This window comes from Carica papaya, chromosome 2, assembly GCF_054855325.1.
Source record: "Carica papaya isolate Zhongbai chromosome 2, ASM5485532v1, whole genome shotgun sequence".
Lineage (NCBI taxonomy): Eukaryota > Viridiplantae > Streptophyta > Magnoliopsida > Brassicales > Caricaceae > Carica > Carica papaya.
Window position 1 is genome coordinate 24,196,957 of NC_142310.1, and position 14,111 is coordinate 24,211,067.

Sequence of the window (14,111 nt, forward strand, 5' to 3'; positions counted from 1 at the left end):
CATAGGGTCTATATGTGGAGTGCCACTACACTTCAAGCAGCTTGACATTGTTGCAAGCCTTGCGCGTCCTGTTGACCTACCAGGCTTCTACGGATGTTCAGGGGTATAACTCAAAAGAATAAATCTAATTAAATTAATAAAATCTTAAAATTCTAAGAATAATTTTATAAATTAAAAACTCGTAAGAAATAAATTTAGAATCTATAAATAATTATAAAAGAAGTAGAATTAACATTTAAGAAAACTTGAAATTAAAAGACTAAAGGAAAAATAAAACAAGAATAAAAGAATATAAAAAGTTAACTAATAAAATAAAGAGTCAAAATTTAACAAAACACAGAGTCTTGTTAAATCTACTTCATCATATTTCCTTTGAGGGGTATTTGGTTTTGATTATTTGTTCCAGAACCGCTAGAATATGGGTTCTGGTTTTGGTCCCTTAATGAAACTGTAGTTCAGTTGTCCTTGGGACTCCGAATGATTTTATATTCATGCTCTACGGCTCAAGGGCATGAATGATGGCAACCTGAGAGACCTTAGAGATTTATATGTGTACTTAATATTTGTGAATGTATGTTTGTGTCTATCTACGTACCAAGACATGACTAATCGATATCCCATTTGACATTTTTAGAAATAGGTGTAAGCGGTTGTGCATGTTGGCTTATAATAAGTGAAATATAAATTAAGATAATAAATTAGGATAAAAAAACTATGTCAAAAGATGAGTTTTGTTCTGTGCGCGAGTTGTATAAACCCATTGAATACAGTACTAAGCATCTTCATGACAATTTGTATGAATTCGACATTATTTGGATATGAATATTTGGTAATAACTTTTCATTTGAATTTGTTAATTAAACTTAAAATTATTTTTTCATTAAACGTGCATTAATGAATATTTTAAAACGTATGTGTTGCATTATTTCTGTTTATCTTACTAAGTATTGGAACTCACCCATATCCCACCCACCCTTAGATGTAGATTTTGAAAAAAATTCTGAGAACTATTTTTAGATTCTTTTCAGGAGGAATAGTTTCGAGAAGACTTTGTATTTTGTTTTAAACTTTGAGGCTCGTTTTTGTAATTGTGCTATCTAATATTTTGTATTCTAAAAGGTAGATGGCCTAATTGCCTCAGGATACAATCTTTTATAAATTTTGTATTAGATGTATAGTTCAACTGTAATGTAAATATCTATTTTATGTCTGCTCATTTGGACGTTGGTGCCCTGTTTGGCATCAGGACGTCACATTTCTTTTTTTTCTTTTTATTTATACACAATGGAACAAGGATCGAAGCATTATTGATGTAGTATATGTAAAATTTCATTCTACTTAAGATGAAGATGAAGCTAGCTAGCTCCTTAAATTTTTTTAGATTTAAAATGAGATTTTTGTATAAACTTTAATAGATATGGATATGATCTTTGGATCTTGGAATTAAAACTTGGGATATCTGCATTAACAGAAAATGTTTTCCCCTGGTATAATTATAAGAGTTATTAAAATTTATTTTTATTAATGTTTACGTACAATAAATTATATATTTATTTTTGTGTTACATAAGAGTCGAATCTTCAATTCTTATTTTCTTAGAGGTAGAGAAGTACCACTTGATTTAAAATTCAAGTATTATCATGCCTTAATTATATTTAACTTTTAGGAGGATTGATTTCTATTAAGGTGGTTGGTCATGAAGTAAAGATCCTAGAATTGAAACTATTGGGCCTTTGGCCCGATCATTAAGGGATGGCATAAGTTTCCATTAATGAAGAACATGTGAACTCACAATTTTATATAAACAGTTAACAAATCAGCCAAATTATCACCTACATACCATTTATATAATCTATTAACTTATAATATCAATCATTTTCTATTAAATATGTATTGAACGTATTTATTTTTTTTTGTGAATACGTCAATTTAGTGATATATAACAGTACTTAAATTCAGTTACTTTGTTTAAAATTAAATCTGCAGCCCGTTTTATGTATAGATTATAGAATTAATTATATTGATATTTAATTGTAACATTTTATTTTCTCACATAATTGTTTACATTAATATTTTATTTTAATTGTAGTTAATTAAATAGCTAGCATAATATTTAATTTAAAAAAATTCAATTACACAATTAACACAAGTACAATATATTAATAAAGTGCCATCGTTATTAAATAAAGGGAAGTAAACATGATTAGTGTTATTCAATGAATCACTCTTTTATCATTCTAAGTATATATATATATAATCTCTCTAAATAAGACACACACAACGAAGTTCTAATATTTAAGAATACAAAAAGAAATAAAAAGATAAAAAAATCATAACACATTACATCAAAAAATCATAACACAATACATCCTTTATAGATAAGCCAAATTCAAAATTAATAAGTGAAATACAAAGTAAACCTTTATAAATCATATGGAAGTTCCCTTGTTTTAATGTGTTAAAAATTCATACCTAAGGCCACCTATATACCATTTTATATGAATGCTTGAACTTTTGAAAATTTAATAGAAGATTTAAAATGTATGAGTTTTTATATGATTTGTTAACTCTTTATATAAAAGCTAACATTAATGAGGAACATGTATATCTAACAAATCATTAAGTAATATTTTGGCATTCCACTTGTTGTAGAATGCACCATATCTTATCTTAGATGGTATATTCTACTATATTATAATGCTCCATTCCTCATTCCTTACTAGTAACTCTCCAACCCTTATCTCATTCTATATATAGCCCCTCTCGCTCCTTGACCAAACACGACAAAACATCATGACTAGAAACAATGTTAGGCTTACCTATATCACTAATGACTTTGCAAGAAAAACCACGTTTAAGAAAAGGAAGAAGGGGCTGATGAAGAAAGTGAGTCAACTTAGCACTCTCTGCAATGTCAAAACATGTGCAATCATTTACAACCCATATGACTAGTAACTAGAGGTTTGGCATTCCCCTCTCGGAGCCCAATACCTGTTGGCCGACTTCAAGAGGATCTTTGAGATGGAGCAGAATAAGAAGATGATGAATTAAAAGAGCTTCCTATGATAGATGATCACCAAGACAATAGACCAACTGAAGAAGAAACACAAAGACAATCAAGAGAAGTAAATAATGCATATCATGTTTCAAAGCCTTGTTGGGAAGCCCCTTCACTAACTCAACCTCGTTTATCTCAACGATCTAGGTTGGCTAATTGAATAAAACCTCAAAGAAATCCAAAAACATGATAGAAACACTCTGTAAATCACCTAAGCCTCATGGGGCCACAAATGGAGGAGTGATGAAGGGTCCGGGGGAGACATCCTCTTATATCAACTAGGATTCTCTATCGCATAAGCTTCAGCAGTTGTAGTGATGGTTCATTGATGGTATTAACCCGCAAGCACAACAACAACTCATTTCGTGTTTAGTAACGAGGACCAAGTGGAGATGATGGTGTTGTTTGATCAGCACAACCAAAATCATATACAGATGTGCTCTGGAGGTTTAATTATTCTTAGGAATGGAATGATAAGATGTTTGATTTTGAATTGTTTGGATTGTTGTCGGGATGTGCTTAAATAACCAATTACAATCAACCACATATATATATCTTCAAATTCTTAATAGTTGTAGTCGTCGTTGTCATAGTACTAGTCATCGTAGTCATCACGTAATAGTCAACATAAATGTCGCATCGCATGCATGCATGTAAAGGTATTTGTTTGTGTTTTAATTTTCTTCAGATTAATCTTCTCTTTAATATTTTATATCTCATATACTAGTATTATTCTTCTTTCTTTTAATTTCTCTCTCGCCTCGGCTTGATGTCTCTTCATTGCTATTTGTTAAAATACATGCATGCCCAATGTAGTTTTAAACTATTAGAATGCTTTGCTCTCTTCTTTTCCTTTTTTTAATTTTCTTATACACAGTAGATTAAGTTTACTTAGGATGATGATTAAGTTTACTAGCTACTCAAATTTTGTTTAGATCTCGAAAGAGATTTTTGTTTGGGATTTAATATATATGAATACATGTTCGGATCTTGGAATTAAAATTTAGGATAGAAAGATTAAAAAATAATATTTTCATCAAAGAATACATGCAAGCCTACTACGCAGACAGTGAGCGCATGGGGCATATGGCACCTTACCCTGTCCGTGTGCGATGGGACACACTTGTGGACTAACCTGTCTGCGCGTGATGGGACGCACGTGCAAAACAGGCCCGCACCCTGCAAGGATAGGATGTGTGCACATTGCACACGTCCTACGCTTGTTGCGCACGCACGCCTGCGCACAATGTGCTACGCCCGCGCATGCGAGCCTCTCCCACGAGTGTTTTCCCACTAGATTTCACCCCATTTTCCATTTTTCTCCTAAAAATTACTTTTAAATAAAAATGCAACAAAAATAAAATAATATAAAATAATAATAATAAAAATAAATAAAATAACAAAATCTGAATAAATTAAAATTATGAATTTAAATTATGAAATACGATATAAACTACGAGATAAATTTAAATGAGTTCAGGTGGCTTTAAGGCTCGAATAAATAGGAGTTTCCAGATACACATTTAGCGAGGTGATGAGTGGGGTGTTATAATATGGGTGCTAGTTTTGATCCCTTAACAAAATGGTAGTTTAGTTGTCCTTGTGACTCTGAATGATTTGATATTCATGCTCTAGGGCTTAAGGGCATGAATGATGGCACCTGAGAGACCTAAGAGATTTATATTTGTATTTAATATTTGTGAATGTATGTTTGTATCTATCTGTGTACCAAGACATGACTAATCAATATCTCATTTTTCCTCTCTATAACTAGGTGTAAACGGCTGCGCATATAGATTTGCAATCAGTGTAATATAAATTAAGATAATAAATTACTATAAACAAAAATTGTGTCAAAAGAGGAGTTTCGTCCTGTGTGCATGAGTTGTGTAAACCCATTGAATATGGTATTTGACCGTCTTCATGACGATTCGTATGAATTCGACATTTGATTTAAATATGAATATTTGGCAATAATTTTTTATTTGGATTTATTAATTAAACTTAAAATTAATGTTTTAATAAACGTGCATCAATGAATATTTTAAAACGTATGTATGTTGCATTATTTCTTTTTATCTTATTGAATATTAGAACTCACCCATATCCAAACCCCTCATAGATGTAGATTTGGAAAAAAATTCTGAAAAATCATGTTTAGATTCCTTTCAGGAGGAATAGTTTGGAGCAAACTTTGCATTTTGTTTTAAACTTTAAGGCTAGTTTTTATAATTATGCTATCTAATATTTTGTATTCTAAAAGATAGATGTCCAGATTGCCTCAGGATACAGTCTTTTGTAAATTTTGTATGGGATGTATAGTTCTGCTGCAATATAAATATCTATTTTATGTATGCTCATTTGGACATTGTGCCCTGTTTTGGCATCAGGATGTCACATTTCTTTTCTTTTCTTTTCATTTATAGACAATGGAGCAAGGATAGAAGCATTATTGATGTAATATATGTAAAAATTCAATCTAGTTAGGATGAAGATGAAGCTAGCTAGCTCTATAAATTTTTTTAGATTTAAAATGAGATTTTTGTATAAAATTTAATAGATATGGATACAATCTTTGGATCTTGGAATTAAAATTTGGGATAATGGCACTAACATGTGATGTTTTTCTCAAAGAAAGTCTTGATATAATCATAACATCTAGAACAATTAATATTTTGATTAATATGAATATTATACATGTATCTGGCAAAATACGTTAAATTAAGTTATAAATTGGCTTCTAACTAATTAATACATATGTAGAATAATCTATCTTTGTTCACTATATTTTGAAGAACAAAAAAGTTACACTCACACATATACTACCAATTTAGAGTGTTGATGAGAAGTACATGTATACACTAGCTACTAGCTCCTTTAAGTAGTTTAGACAATATCTTGTATAATTTACTAAATATGTTATATTATTGCGATTGCTTGGGTGGCAAGTAAAATAAGTATTGTTTTATATGTATACATAGACGTATATTGATGTGTTCGATTTTTATTATATTTTTATACCCTTTTAAGTTAAAATTCATTTAATGAAAAAAATTCTTGATGTAGGTTTCGTGAAGAAAATAGAAAAAAAACTAAAAAGAGAAGATGAAAAGAGAAAAATTGAAGTAGTTTTTAAGAGCAAAAAGGAAGCAACTCCGAAGAAGAAAAAGGAAGCAATTCTGAACATGAAGAATGAGCAGCTGTGAAGAGGAAAAATGAAGTTTCTTTGAAAAGGAAAAAGGAAGCATCTCTAAAGAGGAAAAACGAGCAACTTTGAAATGGAAAAAAGGAGGCATGCAATATTGAAATTAATTTGGTTGAGACTTGGCCAAGTCGCAGCTTAATTAGTTATTGATGGTTTTAGAGTATCAAGAGTAAAATTCTATTAATTAGAAATATATTGTTAATTGAGATTTGAACGAGAGTTATATGTTCAAGTTAACATGGAGAAATAGAATTATCATAGATTTAGTAGAATCAAATTAGTAATTATTATAAAAAGTTAGTAGTTATTAATTGATAAACCTAGCAAATACTGGGAGGAAAACCAAAAGTACATTAGGTTTGTTCAATCATTGCATAGTAGATTAAATTAATTGTGAAATTAAAACTCAGATATACCGATGTCTAAAAAGCCTAACGAGACACTTGATGCATTATACATGTCAATACAAATACATATATTTTTTAGACCATTCAGGCTCATTCCCCTTCTCTTTCTTTTTTTTATGTATATTTCAAAAAATTATCACCAGATTCATGTTTTTTAATTTACATGCAAATCATCAAGTATCTATAAAATCACATAGCATGCTTGAAATCAAGAACAAATCACTTTATTAAACATAAAATATGAAAAACACAAAACACAAACGTCATAATTTTGATTTTTTAAAAATGCTCGTTAAGATGTTTAAGGAAATACTAAATTTTTTACTAAAACTTAGAAGTTTTCCTACACCTTTCTTCTTCTTGTCTTCTCCTTCTCTCTCTAAATCACTCCTTTTCTCTCTCTAAGCTATTAGAAGATGGAAGAATAAAATGGAAGTGATGAGGAAAATGGAAGAAAGGGGTCCCTATTTATAAAAAATGGGGACCGTTGTATTTGTGCTGAGTGGTAAAATTCGGTGAGGAGAGAGAAAGTTGAGTGAAAGATGAGTGATTTGACACGAGACGACAGCAGCACAAAAAGTAGAGGAAGAATCCTCCACCAGTGGCAGCTCTCCACCCAAGGCAATAGTGTGCCACACCAAGCCAGCTACGTGCTGAAGGCCTAGCCTGCACATAATCTTGTATGCTAATTGAGAACAAAAAATATGTCCTTACTGGAGTTTTGCCATCTATACATGGTTTTCCAATATAAAACAATTATAGGCTTCCTCATTCTTTTCCCTTTGAAGATATACATGAAAAAGGCACTCACATACACAAACATATATAGAGAAAATAGTTTTATGTGATCTCATGTCTTTATTTTATATGAAGTTTATGTTTTAAAAGAACATGATGCGTAGGGTAGAATTATAATTAATTGGTCTAAGTGGATTTATTTTATTTTGAAAAAGAAAGAAAATAATCTTATCATTAGTGTAGTAGATTTATTAGTTGCATGTAATTGATTGAAAGCAAAGATACATAATTTTCTTCTTTTTTTCCTTCTTTTATATGCTTTATTATGTATTTTTAAATATTTTTCAGCACATACAATCTGTACTAATGAAGAAAGAAAGTTAAGTTTGCGTATATCACTTAATGACCCTGCAAGAAAAACCATATTCAATAAAAGAAAGAAAGGGCTGATGAAGAAAGTGAGTGAACTCAGTAGTTTCTGTGACGTTAAAGTCTATGCAATCATTTACAACCCCTATGACTAATAACCAGAGGTTTAGCCTTCTCTTCTAGAAGCCTAACATGTGCTTGTTGACTTTCAGAGGATGCCTGAGATGGAGCATAACAAGAAGATGGTGAATTAAGAGAGCTTCTTGCACTAAAGAATCACAAAGATAATTGACCAACTGAAGAACCAGTGAAAGGTAATTGTGAGAAGGCGATCACGTAGGTCATGCTCCAAAGTCATATTGGGAAGCCCCTCTACCAACTCAATGTCATTGATCTCAAAAATTTGGGCTGGCGCATCGAACAACACCTTAAAGAAATCTTGAATAGGACAGAAACACTTAGGAAGTCAGTTTAGCCTTAAAGGACAACCTAACGGGGGAGTCATGCAGGGTCCTCAAGAGACGTCTACTCAAATGAAGGAGGATTCTCTGGTGCAGGAGATGCAGCAGTCGTGAGAGTGGTCCATTGACAAGATAAACTTGTAAGTACAACAAAAGTTTCATGTAGGGTTTGCTAACGGGGAACATGCAAAGATGTTGGTGCCATTCACGGATAAGAACAACCAAAATAATGGACTGATATGGTTCAGTAGATTTAATTACCCTTAGGAATCAAGTATTAGGATGTTTAGTTTTTAATTTTTTTGATGTTGTTGGAGATGTACTTTGAAGAACCAATCCACTACATAGATAGGTTGTCAGACTCGTAGTCATTGTCTTAATAGTTGTAATCATCATAATAGTTGTAGTTGTTGTCATCACAGTCGTGTGGGAATGTTCATGGCACTGTGATGCATGCTGGTGTGCATTTGTGCACAAGTCTTGTGTGTGGGAGTGCCACTACACTCCAAGCACCTGCACATTGCAGCCAGCCTTGGGCATCGTGTTGACCTACCAGGCTTATACGGATGCAGAGGGGTCTTCACGGATGTGCTCCCCATATTGCGGGTGCGAATAGGAGGATAAATTCCCTCGGGCACAAGATAAAATAAATAAATAAAATCTGTAATTTGGTAAACTAAGTAAATTTTGTGACAAATTGGCATTTTAGGAATATTGGTATAAATTGGAAATCTACTATAACAAAAAATGATTTCGTTAATTTAATAGAATAAATCTAATAAAATTAATAAAATCTTAAAATTCTAAGAATAATTTTATAAATTAAAAACTTGTAAAAAAGAAATTCTAAATCTATAAATAATTATAAAAGAAGGAGAATTAACATTTGAAAAAACTTGAAATTAAAAGATTAAAGAAAAAATGAAACAAGAACAAAAGAATCTAAAAAGTTAACTAATAAAATAAAAAGTCAAAACTTAACAAACACAGAGTCTAGTTAAATCTGGTTCACCATATTTCCTTTGAGGGGTATTTAGTTTTGATTATTTGTTTCAGAACCGCTAAAATATGTGTGACATCTCTAATGCAAATTAAGGCCTAAGGGTGCAAGATACAGAAATAGATTACGAGTGCATTATAAAAATTGTATACAGCGGAGCAAATTATTTCAAATCCCTTACCAAAATATATGAGTTCCTATCACACATATATATAACTGAGGACAGAGGTGGTAACAAAATACAAAATATCAAAATACAAAGGATCACTTCTTTCATTATGTGATTGGACTCATTAGAGTGCACGACAAGTCCTGCACTCAAGGTTTGTGGATCCATGGGATCCTTATAGACTTCAAGGGGTAGGTCAGCGATTAGTTCTTTACTATCTCCGTCATCTGGAGGGAGTATGGAAATGGTGAGTTCTATATACTTAGTAAGAAAAACAACATTTAAATAATAACATAAGATTTTAAGAGTGAATAATTATATCATTAATACTTACCATCATGTCATGTCATGGTCCTTTCTTATTTTATGAAAATAATTTTATTTATTAAAAGAAACATCCTGTCATAGTCACAACAATCAAATCAAAATCATACTTAACAATAGAAAAAATAAAATAAATCATGAAATGCTTAGATTTTTGTGTCATACTTCATGAAATCGTTCCAACTTCCATCTGTGAGGGCAAATATGAATTTTTGACTACCCATGTGGAAGGACCAGATTAGATATATAACGACAATTCGTTCAAGCACATTTCTGACTTGTCAAACTATGGTACAATCTATGACTATGGTCGTACCAACCAAAGTGGTTCTATCAGATATTCTATAGTCACGATAGTACTTAGCCAAAGGTGACCTCTAACAGATAATCGCATCACCGCTCTCGTCAGATGGTACACCGATGTCTACAGAGAGCGGCGTCTTTTGAGACCAAATAGGGGAGGAAAAAAAAAGAAAACCCTCAGAGATAAAAAGCCTAACGAGACACTTGATGCATTATACATATCAATACAAATACATATATTTTTTAGACCATTCAGGCTCATTCCCCTTCTCTTTCTTTTTTTTTATGTATATTTCAAAAAATTATCACCAGATTCATGTTTTTTAATTTACATGCAAATCATCAAGTATCTATAAAATCACATAGCATGCTTGAAATCAAGAACAAATCACTTTATTAAACATTAAATATGAAAAACACAAAACACAAACGTCATAATTTTGATTTTTTAAAAATGCTCGTTAAGATGTTTAAGGAAATACTAAATTTCTTACTAAAACTTAGAAGTTTTCCTACACCTTTCTTCTTCTTGTCTTCTCCTTCTCTCTCTAAATCACTCCTTTTCTCTCTCTAAGCTATTAGAAGATGGAAGAATAAAATGGAAGTGATGAGGAAAATGGAAGAAAGGGGTCCCTATTTATAAAAAATTGGGACTGTTGTATTTGTGCTGAGTGGCAAAATTCGGTGAGGAGAGAGAAAGTTGAGTGAAAGATGAGTGATTTGACACGAGACGACAACAGCACAAAAAGCAGAGGAAGAATCCTCCACCAGTGGCAGCTCTCCACCCAAGGCAGCAGCACATCGCCAAAGGTGGTGCACGAAGCCCAAGAGGGCGGCAGCACACTGCCCGAGGCAATAGTGTGCCACACCAAGCCAGCTATGTGCTGAAGGCCTAGCCTGCACATAATCTTGTATGGGATGTATAGTTCTGCTGCAATATTAATATCTATTTTATGTCTGCTCATTTGGACATTGGTTCCCTGTTTGGCATAAGGATGTCACATTTATTTTCTTTTCTTTTTATTTATACACAATGGAGCAAAGATAGAAGCGTTATTGATGTAGTATATGTAAAAATTCAATCTAGTTAGGATGAAGATGAATCTAGCTAGCTCCTTAAATTTTTTTAGATTTAAAATGAGATTTTTGTATAAAATTTAATAGATATGGATTCAATCTTTGGAACTTGGAATTAAAATTTGATTAATCATAACATCTAAAACAATTAATGTTTTGATTAATATGAATATTATTCATGTATCTGGAAAAATACATTAAATTAAGTTATAAACCCACTTCTAACTAATTAATAGATATATAGAATTCTAACTAATTAATAGATATATAGAATAATCTGCCTTTGTTCCCTATATTTTGAAGAATAAAAAATTACACTCACACATATATTACCAATTTAGAGTGTTGATGAGAAGTACATGTGTACATTGGCTACTAGCTCCTTTAAGTAGTTTAGACAATATCTTGTATAATTTACTAAATATGTTATATTATTGCGATTGCTTAGGTGGCAAGTACAATAAGTATTGTTTTATATGTATACACAAACGTATATTGTTGTGTTCGATTTTTATTGTATTTTTATACCTTTTTTACTTAAATTTAGAATAACTTTTGAATTAGTTTTAAGTTAAAAGTCATTTAATGAAAAAAAAAATTTTATGTAGGTTTCGTGGAGAAAATTAAAAAAAGACTGAAAATAGAAGAAGAAAAGAGAAAAAATGAAGGCAGCTAAAAGTGGAAAAAAAAAGGCATGCAAAACCCTATCTCCTTTATTTCTTCTACCTATAAAAGGAACCAGATCTACAACATTAAAAGGTGAGCAAAGGTGAAACTATATTTGGTGGGGAGCTAATGTGAACCCAAATCTGGTGGAGAAGAAGCCGAAATAGAAAGCAGAAGTGGGCTTGCAGTTGAGCAACAGAGGAAAAGTTGAAAAAAATTAATCAAGTAATTTATTCTTATTTTTATTTTTTTCTTTCAAATTATAGATTTTTGGTATGAAGTTTTTCCTTATTTTTTAACAAACTCATGTTTGGAATTTTTTAGAAATTAGTTTTTTATTATTACATGATTATATTTTTTTTTAATTATAAGTTTTGTTGCTCAATCTACCATGTCTGGTTAAATCTCCTTCATTGGAGTGATTGATGTAGCATGAATCAAAAGTATGCTTGAAGTTTAATTTTAGCTTCCTTCTAGTTCCAATTTAACAATATTGAAATTAATTTGTTGCGAGACTTGGCCAACTCACAGCTTAATTTGTTATTGATAGTTTTAGAGTAGCAGGAGTGAAATTCTATTAATTAGACAGATATTTCTAGTCGTTAATTGCAATTTAAACGAGAGTTATATGTTCGAGTTAACGTGGAGAAATCGAATTATCACAAATCTAATAGAATCAAATTAATAATTATTGTAAAAGGTTAGTAGTTGTTAATTGATAAACCTAGCAAATACTGGGAGGGAAACCAAAAGTACATTAGCTTTGTTCGATCATTGCAAACTAGATTAAATTGATTGTGAAATTAAAACTCAAATATACCTAAAATTTAGGTGAAATCAATGACTATGATGGGTTTACATCAATAGTTTTCATTAATATAATCATTTTTCTTTGATTAAATTATTATTAGATTTAAATTTCTAGATAATAATAGAATTTCTATAATTCTAGTACTTGATGCACAATCCCTGTAGAATGATACCATACTTATCACTTTATTATTTGAATGATTTTATGCACTTGCAAATTTTCCCATCATATATATAATCTTTAACTAGTTTTTATTTTTTATATGTATACTAGTATGCAATCTGTAGAATATCATAATTATCTTAAAGGTTGGAATTAGTAATAGATGATGAATTGTTTCATTCTAATTGGCTTTTGGACATAGTTTTGCCCTTTTATTTTTCTTCTCAATCTATATTGTGGCTATCAGATGTATTGTTTAATGGTAATTTTATTGTGTTTGTAATGGTTAATTGCTAATGTTAAATTTTATTTCATTAAAAAAAAATAATTATCTTAAAGGCTATTATAGAGTGTCAAGGAGAAGGCATATATATTAGTACCAGGCTAGTATCATTTTTTAATTGGAAGAGAGATAACACTTTTACATTTTTATTGCATTAAATTGGCAGGAAATATATCTTTGATTTCTTTAAGAATTTTGAAACTATTATAAAAATCAATACAAAAGTATTCATATATATTACTTTTATTATACCATTTTAAAATTGAATCATACTAATTTTTATTAAAAATATGATTGGTATTTCTTCTCTTCATAAAAGATTTTAGATTCAAATTGTGCATTTTTATAGATCATCTTTAAGAGGTTGTGTCATCTAGTTAATGAAATGTATGAACTGTTACTAAAAAATATAGATCCTAAATTTCAATTCTATATTTTAAAAGTAATATTCTTTTGAAAAGTAAGATAACTTTTGTGACATCCCAAATATTATTTAAGGCATAAAGGTGCAAGATACAGAAATAGATTATGATTGCGTAATAGTTAAATATATGCAACAGATCAATTTATTACAAAATCCTTACAAAATATATCTGTTTCCAATTACATATATAACTGAGGTCAGAAGTGCCGACAAAATATAAAATATCATAATACAAAAAGGGTCACTTCTATAATTATGTAAAAAGACTCATCAGAGTGCGAGACAAGTCATGCACTTATAGAAGTTTATGGATCGACGGGATCCTCAAAGACTTCAAAGAGTAGGTCAGCAATCAGTTCCTCATTATCTTCCTCATCTGGAGGAGGCATGGAAAGGGGTGAGTTCTATATACTCAGTAAGGAAAAAAGTATTTAAAAAACATCATAAGATTTTAAAGGTAATTAAAGCTATCATCATTTCTTACCATCAAAAGTCATGTCAGGGTTCTTTATTAAATTATGAAAGTAATTTATTTTATTTAAAGAAAACATCATATTATAGTCATATCATATCAATCAAGTATATCATACTAAAAATAAAAAAACTTAAAAAAATCATGATATGCACTATTTTTCGTGTCATTATTTGCGAAGT